This window comes from Geotrypetes seraphini, chromosome 7 (genome assembly GCF_902459505.1).
Source record: "Geotrypetes seraphini chromosome 7, aGeoSer1.1, whole genome shotgun sequence".
NCBI classification, from domain to species: domain Eukaryota; kingdom Metazoa; phylum Chordata; class Amphibia; order Gymnophiona; family Dermophiidae; genus Geotrypetes; species Geotrypetes seraphini.
In genome coordinates this window covers 39,442,033-39,454,496 of record NC_047090.1, presented here as the reverse complement: position 1 = coordinate 39,454,496, position 12,464 = coordinate 39,442,033, and the positions used below count along the sequence as shown (strand labels likewise).

Below are 12,464 nucleotides of genomic sequence, written 5' to 3'. Positions count from 1 at the left end.
TTCAGCCTACTGCTTGCACTGGCATTGGCTTTCCTTCTGATGTCATTTCCTGGCCCTGCAAACAAGAAGTGATTTCAGAGGGGAGGGGCCCAAAGTTCTGATTGGCCCAGATTGCTTAAGGCCCCTCCCATAAGGCAAATCAGCACTCAGGCACTGACCAGAAAGTAAGGCTACGACAGTTCAGACGTGTCAGAAACATTTTCCCACAAATGTAGGACAGTGAGGTTAGGGATTCACCTGGCAATAATAGAGAATCGCCCAGAGTACTTATTTAAATATTAATGAACTCATTATAATACATTTGCATGGCAGAGTTGGAGTCTGCCAGGAAGCTCGGAAAAGACCACGGTGAGCCCTTTTGAGAACTGGCCAGTAGAATACTTCCGCGCTAAACCAGCTGGAATCGGTTTAGCGACCATTGTTAAAGACACAATGGGTTTTGAGAATCTTCCCCTGAGTGGAGTGGTGGGGGGTGGATGTGAATCACTTGTTTACTGTTTCCAAAAATACTAGGACTAGGGGGCATGCGATCTACTAAGTAGTAGATTTAAAACATACTGGAAAAAATATTTATTCTCACAACGTGTAATTAAATTCTGGACTTTGTTGCCAGAGAATGTGGTGAAATCAGTTAGCTTAGCAGGGTTTTAAAAAAGGTTTGGATAATTTCCTAAAAGAGAAGCCTATAGGCCATTACTGAGATAGCTTGGGGAAATCCACTGCTTATTCCTAAGATAAGCAGCATAAAATCTATTTTACTACTTAGGATCTAGCTATGTACTTGGCACCTGAGTTGGCCACAGTTAGAAACAGAATACTGGGCTTGATGGACCTTCAGTCTGTACCGGTATGGCAATTCTTATGTTCTTATGAGCATGAGAGATACTGTCCCCGAAATACAGGGCAGAGTGATCAATCAGAATAGGAGTCCTCCAACTGCATTCCTACCAGTGGAGGGTGGTGTCCCCGGAACTTTGTCCGGGTTTTGAAAAAAAATTGCATCAGGAAGGGGGCATCTGCGCCTGTGTGAATGCAATGAGTTGATGTCGCAGGCACACGCACATGCATGTGTCTGCATTGCATCCACGCATGCGCAGATGCCTTCCTGCCTGATGAACAGGCAGCGGGAGGGGTGCGCTGGGGGCAGAGCTGTGGCATAACGGGGCAGGGATGGGTGGAACTAGGCAGGCATGTGGGTGGGTCTAGGGGTCCGTAACCCTACGCAAACTATGACCATGAGTTGAACTGAGTTGAATGCCCCCCCCCTCCCAAGCACCAGAACAAATATGATTTCACTTTGTCTCTAGAATCCCATGTTTCTTGCAGCAATTCTCTGTCTGTAGCTTATAGATGTCTTAGACTTCCAGTACATTACTAATGCAATTTAGACCTCATGGATGCAGTTATTATAAAATGATTTTAGGCATGCAGCCGGATGGCGTCCTACCATTTTTCTTATAATAGGCCAAAGATTTACCTCTCCAGCCAGCACAAGAGCCATATAATTTTACTGTAATTACGCACGAGCATGTTAGTTGACTTCTTACAATGTCTTATAATCCAAAGGAGGAGGGGGGGAAGAAAGATTTTCAAATGTATTATGTTTCATCCCCGTGTTGTGCTTAAACTATTCATTCAGCAAGAAGCCCTGTGACAAGCTATAGTTAATAAGTTTTCCATGCTGTCAAAAGTAATAATATTAACATTCTGTTATGAGTTAAATTAATTTTGTTTTTGTGCACTGGCCTGCATAAGCTTGAGTGACATTTAGAAATATGATCAGGCAGGAGATGAGGCGAAGCCAAGTGGCAAAACAGAATGAGATGCGAGCATTAAAGCAGAGCAGGCAGCTGCGGGCATCAGTGCAGAGAGGAAGAGCTGACAAATGTCACCTAAGCAAGCGTTTGGATACTGTGTTTAGCGACGGGAGGAGGCCTCTTGGTAGCTGCCATGGCGGTGAATGGAGACCGGGGAGGGGGAACGTTCTCGCTATATTTCTTTGCTCCTTGTGTTTGTAGTGTTGACATTTTAACTCCAGCTGAAGCTTGAGACGTTTGATCCCCATGACCCCCTGTTTTTGAAATAACAGAGCGTCCTTTTCTCTTTAATGTCTGAAACCAAGTGCCTTCAAACACTACTTCCTTTTTGGTTCACAAAAGGCAAGAAGATTGTAATGGCTTTCTAAATGAACAATACCAATGTGGCATTTTCTTGAGTCCCTAGTTCTTCCAGCACTTTTTTTGTTGTTGTTATTGATTTCGTCTAATGCAGCCACTGTCTATAAATCATTCAAAAGTCCCATAGCAAAGCTCAGGCCAAAGGCTCAGTGAGTGCACTGACTTGTGGGAGATCGGAATCTGGCTCTCACACACAGCTTATGTTTCTCTGACTGGAGTCGGGGATGCTGAAGGACAAACATTCACAGTCCTAATAGTCTGGCTCGGAATGCATTAGCACCAAATTTCCAAGAAAGTTTCAGGCCTTTATTGGAACTTTAACGATAATGTTGTTATTTGTTTGGTTCTGTACTGTAGAGAGTTGCACGGGGACAGAAATCCCACCCATCCCCGCCTGTCCCCACCAGGATCCTCTTCGTCCCCACCCATCCCCGCCAGGATCCTCTCCGTCCCCACCCGTCCCCGTCAGGATCCTCTCCGTCCTTGCCCGTCCCCGTCAGGATCCTCTCCGTCCCCGCCCGTCCCCGTCAGGATCCTCTCCATCCCCGCCAGGATCCTCTCTGTCCCTGCCCGTCCCCGCCAGGATCTTCTCCGTCTCCGCTCGTCCCCACCAGGATCCTCTCCATCCCATCCGTCCCCACCAGGATCCTCTCCATATCTGCCCGTCCCCACCAGGATCATCTCTGTCCCTGCCCGTCCCCGTCAGGATCCTCTCCGTCCCTACCCATCTCCACAAGGAATTAACTCCATTCCCGCCCGTCCCCATAAAAAGCAGCAATTATTTCTGACAGGATCATCAATTCCACAGTTTCTTTTGTGTTTGCGCTGCTGTTTTCCTTGTGGAATCTCTTTGGTGGAACTCTTTTTTTGTTTTCTGTTCAGGTAATTAACTTATAAACCCCCTCTTTTACTAAGGCTGACGTGTCCATTATATTATATGGACAAACCCTGCTTCCAAAGCCTTCCATCTCCATGAGAGTCCCATAGGCCAGAGTGGGGTCCCCATGGGAGTCCCATGGGTTAAGGGGAGATTCCCGCGGGATTCCCGGGATCCCCGTTCCCATGCAGACCTCTGTTCTTTAGCTCTTTCTGCCAATGAGACTGGTGGCATGCAATAAAAGAGGGTTGATGAAAAATGGGCCCAAGAGCTTTATTAGATACAAAGAAGATGTTAGTCAATAACAAGGGTTGCCATATTTGTGAAAACAAAAGTAGAGGACACATGACCCCGCCCCAGCTCTACACACCACACCCTGCCCCACCCCACATTTCAGCAATTTCCTTAGTCCCCCCCCCCTTACCATCTGCTGTAGCCTTTTAATGCTTTTCTCTCTCCTTCCAACCTCCTCCCCATCCCCTTCCTGCGGGTGCTTCTTTCTTTCCCTCCATCTCTCTCTCTCCTTTGAACCTCCCCTCTCCTGCAGATGATTTTTTCTCTTTCTTTCTCCTTCCAACCCCCCCCTTCCCTTTCCTCTTCTCTCCTCGAGGTGCTTTCTCTTAACCCCCCAAGTAGGAACTGGTGGCACAGCCTCTCTCTCTCTCTGTCTCTCTCCAGTCCCACCCTGGAGTCAGGTATGGCTTTCCCCTGCAAGCTGCCTACAAGCTGCACCCCCTAGACTTTGATCATTAAACACAACAATCATGATCATCATACCAACATCCTATAAAAATACAGGTTATGAGCCCTCTAGAGCAGTGGTTCTCAACCCTGTCCTGGAGGACCACCAGCCAGTTGGATTTTCGAGGTAGCCCTAATGAATAAGCATGGGGCAGATTTGCATACCTGTCACCTCCATTATATGCAAATCTGTCGTTGGGTACGCAAGACGCTTGTTGGAGGGTACGTGGCACTGCCCCCCACCGAGAATATTGCCCGCCCCCACGCCGAAGCCACCGTCAGGGATCCCTCCTTCCCGCCCTCCACCCCTTTTACAAAGCCGTAGCATAGTTTTTAATGTTGGCCGTAGCAGTAACAGCTCCAATGCTCATAGGAATTCTATGAGCATCTGAGCTGTTACCGCCGTGGCCAGTGCTAAAAACCGCACTACAGTTTTGTAAAAGAGGGGGAGGGTAAGGTAAGTGCACCTACTTTCATTAATTAGGATGGGCTGTTTGAGTTACTAACCACTCTATAGGGTTATGAATAGAACATTACAAGACAACCACTAGTTTTTTGAGGAAACTTCATGGTTGTTTTTGCAATATGAAGATGATCTATGAGCATATTCAAAACATTTCAATTTTTTTAATGTTATTATTGGAAGCAAATAAATGAGTGTGTTTTGATCTGTGGGATTTTGTTTTGGGGTAGTTCTGTAATAGAGAATGACACGGTGACAAAATTTATCACCGTTTCCGTCCCCGCGGATAACCGTGGGAAATAATCCCATGTCATTTTCTAGTGTCTATTTCAACCTCAGTCCTTCTACACCAGCATTCTTCAAAGCAAAGCTTGCGGGTCAGTGGTTGTGGCCATTCATACTCTGATTCTTATGTGAGCCAAGGATAATAAAGCCATTGTGACATCACTGATGTGATTGGCTCTTAGGCACTGGTAGAATGAGGCATTATGACATCACAATATCTGCTCTGGATACCAGAGACTGTCATTCTGTAGTGTCTGTTTCAACCTCAGTCCTTCTACACCAGCATTCTTCAAAGCAAAGCTTGTGGGTCAGTGGTTGTGGAAATTCATACTCTGATTCTTCCCTCTCTCCTTAAAGAATGACATGAAGATAGTTTCCCGCGGTTATCCGCAGGGACGGGGACGGTGATGAATTTTGTCACCGTGTCATTCTCTATTCTGTATATCATTTCCTCCAGCTTTTTTGTGAGGTTGAAAAATTGCTGTCCCAGTTTTGTGTTGGATTATACCTGCATCTTTACATCAAGCCCTCGTGAAGAATATTCTAAATTTTGCTTTTGTCATATTTTTCATAAAACGGCAGCAGTAATCTACTTTGCCAGGGTAAAAAAATATAAGTGAAGGCAGGTGGCAAACTGGAATGGTCTGGTTTTTTTTTTTTTTTTAACAATATCTTTTCTAGATCTCTCTTTTCATTAAGAGAGAGTTTAATTTTTAAAAGGACTTAAAAATGCCCTTTTTCTAAAGCAGTAAAACTGCTGTTGTTGCTATTATGGCCTGATTTCATTCCCACTGAGCTCAATTGCAGTAAATGGTACCTGGATTTATATAAATTTAATGAAACAGGCTAAGCGTCTGAATTAGAGGCAGCATTCTGATTGGCAGCTCTCTGTTCTAAAGGAATAGGTTAATAGCTGTGAACCTCACAGCTGGAACTTTCTTAACACTAACCGGTGGCCTCCATCTTGTGATCAAAGTAATTTACTGAAATGAATTATTCAGACAATGAAACTCATCATAGCAATAAAGCACCTCCAGAAGATAATCACACCAGCAGAGGCACTCATCCGTCTCACATAGCCCCTGCATGGGGCTATAATCCTACTGTTGCCGTACCTCAACGAATACCTTTGCCAAAATTTTTGTAGCATGATTCTTCTTTTCTTGCTTGATTTGCAATTATGCTTTAATTTACAAAATTAAGCTCTCATTACTAATGCATGCATGTTCCAGTCACGCTCACAGGAGACAAATCTACCGCTAAGCAATGGGTGCTCGGGGAGACTAAGCTCCCCACATCACTTCCACTGCCTCCCCCATCCTTGCTGCTTCTCCAAACCAGCTGCAACATCAAAAAACAGCTGTAAGGCTGCAGCCTCTATCGGCCTGAGGCTCCTTTCCTCGGGGTTGTCCTTTATAGAATCACAACTAGTGGTGCCTAGGCATAGGGTTAAAAGTAAAATCTGGACCCATGACCACACCCCAGGCCCACCTGGCCACACCCTGTTTCACCTGAGTCACACCCTGTTATGCACCAGCTCCACCCATCAACCTGTTCACTTGTTTGGAGCGGCGTCGTGAGGGCATCCGCCCCTGCGCCGATGTGACATGACAATATCAGGCGCATGTGTGCATGTACGTGATGTCACTGCGTTGCATTCACGCATGCGCAGAAGCCTTCCCGACGGCTGATCCCAGCTGAAAGCTTTTCAAACCCTGGGCAAAGTGCCGAGTTTTGAAAAGCCGTCTGGATGCCCAGACATGTCCGGGTAAATCCGGATGTCTGGTAACCCTACCTAGCCATCCTTAGGCATCGTTGAGATAGGCACCAGTATATTAGGCCAGGTTTTACCTGGCCAAAGCTGGTCTAATTTACCGGTGCCTATCTCAAATGCCTAATGGCACCTAAGTTTACCACGCCTATTCTCCACCGCTTACAATGCCTACTTTTCATTTAGGCATTGTTAGGTGTCAGAAGGCGCGTAACCCTATCATTTTTTTTAACAGTTTGTAACGGCGTGATCAATTACCATGCCAATTAACCAATTAAAAAAATTAAATTACGCTTGGATTTAGGCTAGGCTTCACTAGACAATCTCGATTAAGATGCCTGGTGGTGCCTAACCTAGAATCCATTTATAGAATCAGGCCATGTGAGCGCAACTGCTTACTCTGTTAGCTCCAACTCTCTGACTTCAACTTCCTGTTTTTGACCCACGGGCGTTTTCTTTTTATTTCCACTGGTTAAAACACAAATTATTGGTGCTAATTATGTAGTTTGTAATTTGATTAAATTGGTATTTGATTAAATCAGGGATACGTGCCCAAATTTGCCTGTGCAATTTTCAGCACTTTTTATAGAACTAGGGGTATAGTGCATGGTGGGGTGCAGTTTGTAAAAATGCATTTAATGCATGCATTATGGGGTCCTTTTATTAAGGTGCCCTAAACAATTTAGTGCCCGCTAAATGCTAAGATGCCCATAGGACTATAATGAATGTCTTAGAATTTAGCGTGTTAATCTTTAGCGCGCCTCAGCCAATCAGGGCCTTAAGCCTCTCCCCGTGCATCAAATGATGCGCCGGAGCGGGGCCTAAGGCCGCTATTGGGGTGGCGGCTGGCCAGAGAGCAGGAGGTAGGACTTTCTTCCTGCTCCTGAAGATTTTCAGCAGCAGAGAAGCAGGAGGAGGGTTCGGGCACCCCTCCTGCTCCCAAAGATGGGGGCCTGCTGGGAGCAGGTGGGACCGGGCACCCTTCCTGCTCCCAACAATTGTAAAGGTACTGGGGTGGGTGGGCTGGGCCCGACCACCTGGGATGACCAGGAGTGGGCTGGGGAGGTGGGAGGCCTAAGAGCAGGAGGGATCGAGCACCCCTCCTGCTCCCAACTTTTTGGTGCTGTGGGTGGGCTGTGACGGTCAGGGAGGGAGAGCGAGGGCCGTGCCGTTCGGGGGGGCCAAGGGCCGTGTTGGTTGTGGGGGAGAGGTGAGTGCCATCCTTCCCTCCAGGGGGGGCTCGTGGGTTTAAAGTGGGGCTGCACTGTGGCGTGCAGCCCCGCTTTAAACCCGCGGGTTCGCACTGGAGGGAAGGCGGCAGAGCCAGGGGGAGCAGAGAGGACATGTCAGGTAGGCATTCGGGGCAGGCAAGCCCAGGGGTGCATGACCACATGAGCCATGGCAGGCAGATCAGGGCTGCAGGAGATCGGGGATGACAGGGCAGAGAGCAGGGCTTCAATAGAACTGGAGAGACGGAAGTACATTTTCGACTGCTCCCCAGCAGTCGCTTCTTCCGTTGATGTGAAATTTCCGTTGATGTGATGTGAATCGGGTCACTGTCCAATTTGCATGCGTTTCTCCTCATTTGCATGCACGGATTCGAAGCGAATCAGGCCGGAGGGAAATTTGCTCGTTAAGGGGCACAAACCGATCGGTACTCGATCGGTTTACTTAGCGAATCTAGCCCTAAATAGGTTATTGTTTAGCACATGAGGGACAAAATAAACCAAACTGTACACATTTTAACATGCGTAGGGCCTATTTGCAAGAGAATTCACAAACTTTAGGCCCTCCATATAATGCAGTGGTTCCCAACCCTGTCCTGGAGGACCACCAGCCAGTCGGGTTTTTAGGAAAACCCTAGTGACTATGCATGCGAGAGATTTGCATATAATGGAGATGGCAGGCATGCAAATCTGCTCCATGCATATTCATTAGGGATGTCCTGAAAACCCGACTGGCTGGTGGTCCTTCGGGACAGGGTTGGGAACCACTGATGTAATGGACTTTCATGCGCAGTGTGATACAGAACATTTATGAAAAATCAACTTTGCAGAAACCATCATTTCACAATAATGGCAAGCAGGCAGTTCTTCTAAACCAGTGGTTTAAATGAGAAAGTCAGTGTTTTTGAAGCCAATCCTGTTGCAATCCACAGCCAGTCTGTTTTTCAGGATACCTGACATGAATATGTATGAGAAAGATTTGCATGCACACTCCCTACTACACGCCAATCTATTTCATGCACATCCTTTGTGGATACCCTGAAAACTATGTTGGCTAAGGGCAGTGGCATAGAAATGGTGAGAGCCGCCCCCCCCCCCCCACCCCGCCGGGCCCCTTTCCTGCCTTGCCCCACCCCATTTTGCCCGAGTCACACCGTTATGCCCCAGTCCCTGATCCCCCCTGCAGTGTACACGCCCCCTTCCCTTCCCCCGTGCCACTGGTTGTTCACCACCGCGAGTAAAAACATCAATGTGCTCCTCGCAACCACGGCGGCTCTCCCTCCGATATCACTTCCTATGCGTGGCACCCGGAAGTGTCGTCAACAGGAAAGCTGATGTGGTCATGAGGAAAGCATTGACGACGTCATAATGCCACTGTACAGAACCATGGTGGGACCTCATCTGGAGTACTGTGTACAATTCTGGAGGCCACATTACCGTAAAGACGTGCTTAGAGTTGAGTCGGTTCAGCGGACGTCCACTAGGATGATCTCGGGGCTCAAGGGTCTCTCGTACGAAGAAAGACTAAACAAATTGCAGCTCTACACTCTAGAGGAGCGCAGGGAGAGGGGGGACATGATTGAGACATTTAAATACATCACGGGACGTGTCGAGGTGGAAGAAGACATCTTCTTTCTCAAGGGACCCTCGGTCACAAGGGGGCATCCGTTCAAACTCAGAGGAGGGAAATTCGATAGTGACATAAGGAAGTATTTCTTCACAGAAAGGGTTGTAGATCACTGGAACAAGCTTCCAGAGCAGGTGATCAAGGCCACCAGCGTTATTGACTTTAAGAATAAATGGGATGCCCTAGTAGGATCCTTACGAGGGTCAAGTTAAGGAACTAGGTCATTAGTACTCAGACTTAATGGGGTGGGTCAGTAGAGTGGGCAGACTTGATGGGCTATAGCCCTTTTCTGCCGTCATGTTTCTATGTTTCTATGTTTCTATGTTGCTCGAAGAGGCAAACAAGTAGCAGTACGGGGGAAGGGAAGGGGGCACGCACATGGCGAGGGGTGGAGGAGTGCGGAACACCCCTTCGCCCCCCCTCCTTGCTACGCCACTGGCTAAGGGGTTATTCCACGACTGGCTTGCGATGCTGGATATATAGAAATCATAAGGACCGAAAGAAACAAAAATGCTTCACTGCAAACAGTACCTAACTTCTAGGTGTCAACCATCCGCTAGGCTCCATTTATAAAATCACACCTAGTGGTGCCTAAGCAGTGCTAGGTGCTGGTAGGCCTTGAAACCTTAGGCACAGTTCATTAATGCCAAGGTTTTCTTCATCTAAATGAGTAGGCTTAAGGTTATGAGCCTACTGGCACCTAAATCAAACCATAACCAAAATGTGTCCAGAATCCACCCTTAACCACAACTACTTTCTGGTAGGTGCTTATTGACTTAGGCGTCTGCCAGCCATTTGTTTTTTTAATTGCTTTTTGATGGCGCTTTTCAATTAATGGCACTGACTAAGCATAATTGAATAATTAAGTTAGGTGCCTAGATCGGCTAGGAACACTCATCTAGGTGCCTAACTCCAGGTGCCATTTATAGAATCTGGGCCTGAGTCTCTCCATTCTAAAGTCAGGGCCTGCATAACCTTGAGACAGCCTAAGCCAGTGGTCTCAAACTCAAACCCTTTGCAGGGCCACATTTCGGATTTGTAGGTACTTGGAGGGCCTCAGAAAAATATAGTTAATGTCTTATTAAAGAAATGACAATTTTGCATGAGGTAAAACTCTTTATAGTTTATAAATCTTTCCTTTTGGCTAAATATTAATAATCATATTGTCATTTATAGCTAAAGAGACATATGATCAAGAAACTGTTTTATTTTACATTTGATTATGATAGACATACCGAGGGCCTCAAAATGGTACCTGGCGGGCCACATGTGGCCCCCGGGCCGCGAGTTTGAGACCACTGGCCTAAACAGTTACGTGAGGTGGCAGCTACTGGGGGAATCAAAGAGCAGTTACAGCTGAAGCAAAACCATAGATCCAACACCTGTACAAACTCAAGAACTGTCCACAGGGACAGTTGGCAAGTTCCAAACAGCCCATTTACTCAGATTAATAGTTGCTGAAAATATCTTTCATTTCTTTCCACCTGTGCTGGCCTTCCGTCAGCCACCTAATGTGAAACAGAAACTGGCAAAAAGCAAACTCCCGACACAACCCCACAAAGAAGAGAATGGCACGCATCCTTGCGGTGTGGCAAGCTGCACACTGTGCGAGCACATCTCTGATCCCACGGTCATTCCTATGGGAAAACCATTCTACATAAGGGGATCCTTTACATGTTCCATCTTCTAACGAGGTGTATATCATTCAATGCAAAAAGTGCAAAGAAGGATGTTACACTGGTGAAACAGGCCAGATGCTAAAGGCTAGGATCAACTTACACAGGTATCACTTTAAAAATTACAGTGCCAATCAGGATGTTACCTCTGTTGAACACTACTTTGGAAAAACTGACCACTGCACCAATGATTTTATGGTGAGAATACTAAAAGGAAATTTTATGACAATCCAAGAACATATGACCTTTGAAATTAAAATGATGAAATATTTTGATACCTCCCAGACAGGACTTAACAAGGACCTTGGCTTCCTTTCCCACTACAAAAAATTTTTTAAACTGCTTTGCCAACTCTCTGTCTCCTACTTACTTACCCACCCATCCACCCCTCCTGCTTCACTGAAATGCTTTCATGTTTCCCTTACATATATTTGTCAATATTTGCTTATTTCTGATCAAAAGAAGAAGGGGTTACCTTCGAAAGCTATATCATAAAATGCTCTGAATTAGTTCAATAAAAAAAGGTATTTCCTTTGTTTTTGTTTCATTTCTAAATATTACCATTATACTTCTTGAAGAACATTAGGACATTAGGTTGGGAAGATTTAAAAGCCGACATGTTTTACAGATTTCTTTTGGTATAAAATGCCTTTAAGAAGTGGTGAAGAAGTGCCACACATAGCATACCTAATGAGATTAATTCGTGAATTTAATAATAAATCGTTATATCTCCCTATATATACATTCATATTGGCAACAGTTTTTTTATGTCTGTGATGCTGAACCTTTTTCTTTCACCTTTAAATAGTATTGAGGTGCATAGCAAAGGTTCCATTCATGGGGTGTTCTTTTTGATCAGTTATTTGTTTTTACATAATGGTTCTGGGAGGGGTGGCATTGGGGTGACTGTGAACGTTGTGTTTGATTTTCAAAATCTTAAGGGTGGGGGCTTTAGGGGCTGGAAAACTACTCGAGGGAGGGCCCTGGAGTGCCTTATCGCTTTGCACCAGCCTTGTTTGGAGTTCAGATGAGATTACAGTAAAAATTTCTCTTCTATTCTCCAAAGTGGATCTATTATATGGAATGATACTTTCTAAGCAGACTGCTATGGCAGGGTCCAAATTCTAAATGCTCTCAAATTAATCAGTGCAGCTGATTTAAGGCTTCAGAAGGATTGCAAAAACAAGGGACGTGAGGAGAGGGCAAATTTTCAAAGAGTTGGATGCTGCGTGCTGCACATGTAAAAATGAATTTCGCCCACGTAAATCAGCAGCAAGCAGGTTAAGTGAACAGTTAACTACTTGATGGTATTCATGTATTTTCTTAACATGTACAGATGTGACCTCTTACACGATCATAGATGACGCCTTCCTTACAGCTCATGCATTATGTACATTATGTATGCCTCTGAGGTATATGAATGTCTTTGCGCTTTGACACAACATGGTTCCTCTTCTCAGGTATCAGAGAATGAGGATACCATTTGCATGTAATTCCTCACCAGCTTTCAGGTTTGTATTTTGTTTAAAGGCATTTTATACCAAAAGAAATCTGTAAAATATGACAGCTTTTAAATCTTCCCAACCTAATGTCTCACCCCCTTTTTTTTTCTTTTCTCATT

The 12,464-nt window shown here is 45.7% G+C and overlaps 1 protein-coding gene across 1 annotated transcript in view; it reads left to right on the top strand.

Annotated features, from left to right (window-relative positions):
* The window catches only part of SYT1 (synaptotagmin 1), a 656,423-nt gene that overhangs the window by 511,418 nt on the left and 132,541 nt on the right, over positions 1-12,464 (top strand). The window lies entirely within an intron of this gene.